Source organism: Limulus polyphemus, unplaced genomic scaffold (assembly GCF_000517525.1).
Source record: "Limulus polyphemus unplaced genomic scaffold, Limulus_polyphemus-2.1.2 Scaffold1237, whole genome shotgun sequence".
Classification (NCBI taxonomy): Eukaryota; Metazoa; Arthropoda; class Merostomata; order Xiphosura; family Limulidae; genus Limulus; species Limulus polyphemus.
Window position 1 is genome coordinate 298,222 of NW_013666847.1, and position 1,828 is coordinate 300,049.

Consider the following 1,828-nt stretch of genomic DNA (forward strand, 5'->3'; position numbering starts at 1 on the left):
TAAAAGAACGAGCCCCACCAACAGGAAGTCCTTTAATAAAAGTTTAGAACAATGTCGTAAAAGAACGAGCCCCACCAACAGGAAGTCCTTTAATAAAAGTTTAGAACAATGTCGTGAAAGAACTACGCCCCAATAACAGAAAGTCCTTTAATAAAAGTTTAGAAAAATGTCGTGAAAGAAAGAGCCCCACCAACAAAAAGTCCTTTAATAATAGTTTAGAACAATGTCGTGAAAGAACGAGTCTCACCAACAGAAAGTTATTTAATAAAAGTTTAGAACAATGTTGTGAAAGAACGAGCCCCACCAACTCCTTTAACAAAAGTTTAGAACGATGTCGTGAAAGAAATAGCCCCACCAACAGAAAGTCCTTTAATAAAAGATTAGAACAATGTCGTGAAAGAAATAGCTCCACCAATAGAAAGTCCTTTAATAAAAGATTAGAAAAATGTCGTGAAAGATATAACCACACCAATAGAAAGTCCTTAATAAAAGTTTAGACTAATGGCGTAAAATAGCCAGTTCCAAAGGGAAGACATTTCATACAAAGATAATAAATATTGACATGAAAGAACTAACCACTACAACAAAACATCAAATAAAAGTTGAGAAAGAATGGTGTACAATAATTACATTCAAAACGATGACATTTAATAAAGGTGGAGAAATAATGGCATTAAAAACTAGCCCTAATTTTAAGACATTCATTAAAAGTAGAATAAAGTTAGCCAAAATGTAACACTTTTTTTTACTTTGATTACCAGTTCTCAAACTAAACAAACAAGTATTTTTTCCCGTATACATAAAATTTTAAAATGAAACAGTATTCTAAAGTAGTTGGGATTTATTTCCTAATATATTTAAACACACCCAAGTTGTATGAAATAATTAAATATATTACATAGGATCCATGTTGGCATTCTTACAGTATTTATTTCCAGAATCGACAATTATTTTCTTTAATTTTTTTCTAAACAACAAGAGTGGAGTTGAATAATTATAAAGTATACTAATTTTATAATTTTTCTATTTTGCATGACCTGAACATCGTAGGTATAACCCATATGCTTAATGTACATAAAAATGTTACACAATATAACTGGTGTAGATTCACCTGATTGTGTACAAATAATCATACAAACTACAAAGTATTAAAAAAGGGTTTAAACATATAATGTTTAATAAATGTCAGAGTATACGATTAATAGTAATAATAATTGTAGATAAACATAAAATAGAAATAAAAGGGCATTGGAAACATTGGCTGAATATATAATACAACAATAACCTACGCACTCTTCCTTTACAGCAATACATGTTTTAATGTTCACGAATAGGTAGATCACAAAGTGGGAACGAGAAACCCACCCTTTCTTTTCTAGGACTGTCTGTCACAGGCGGAGTTTTAAAGGATTGAGGTTCCACGGAATCTACACTAAAAGTGTCTGTAGGAAAGGCGTCCGGAGGTATAGCATAATCGTCCGACAATTCCGATTCTGATATTTCTATAAAAAATATACACTCAGCAATCTAAAATATTAAAATAACAAAACTATTCTAAATTTCTGTCAATTTCAGAAAAGAAAAAAAAAAAAAGCATCAAAGAATCATTAATTCATATTACTTTGGTTACTCTCTTAATTTCACATAGATGGCACTAAGGTCGATCGCTATAAAATACATACGTTTGTTTGTAGTTAAGCGCAAAGCTATACAATGGACTATCTGTGCTCTGGCCCCCACGGGTATCGAAACCCGGTTTCTAGGGTTGTATGTCCGCAGACATACTGCTGTGCCACTGGGGGGGGGGGGGGGGCTCAAAAGGAAGGAC

The 1,828-nt window shown here is 32.4% G+C and overlaps 1 pseudogene; it reads right to left on the minus strand.

Moving 5' to 3' along the window:
- Positions 1 to 1,828, minus strand: part of LOC106462742 — a 144,289-nt pseudogene that overhangs the window by 123,553 nt on the left and 18,908 nt on the right.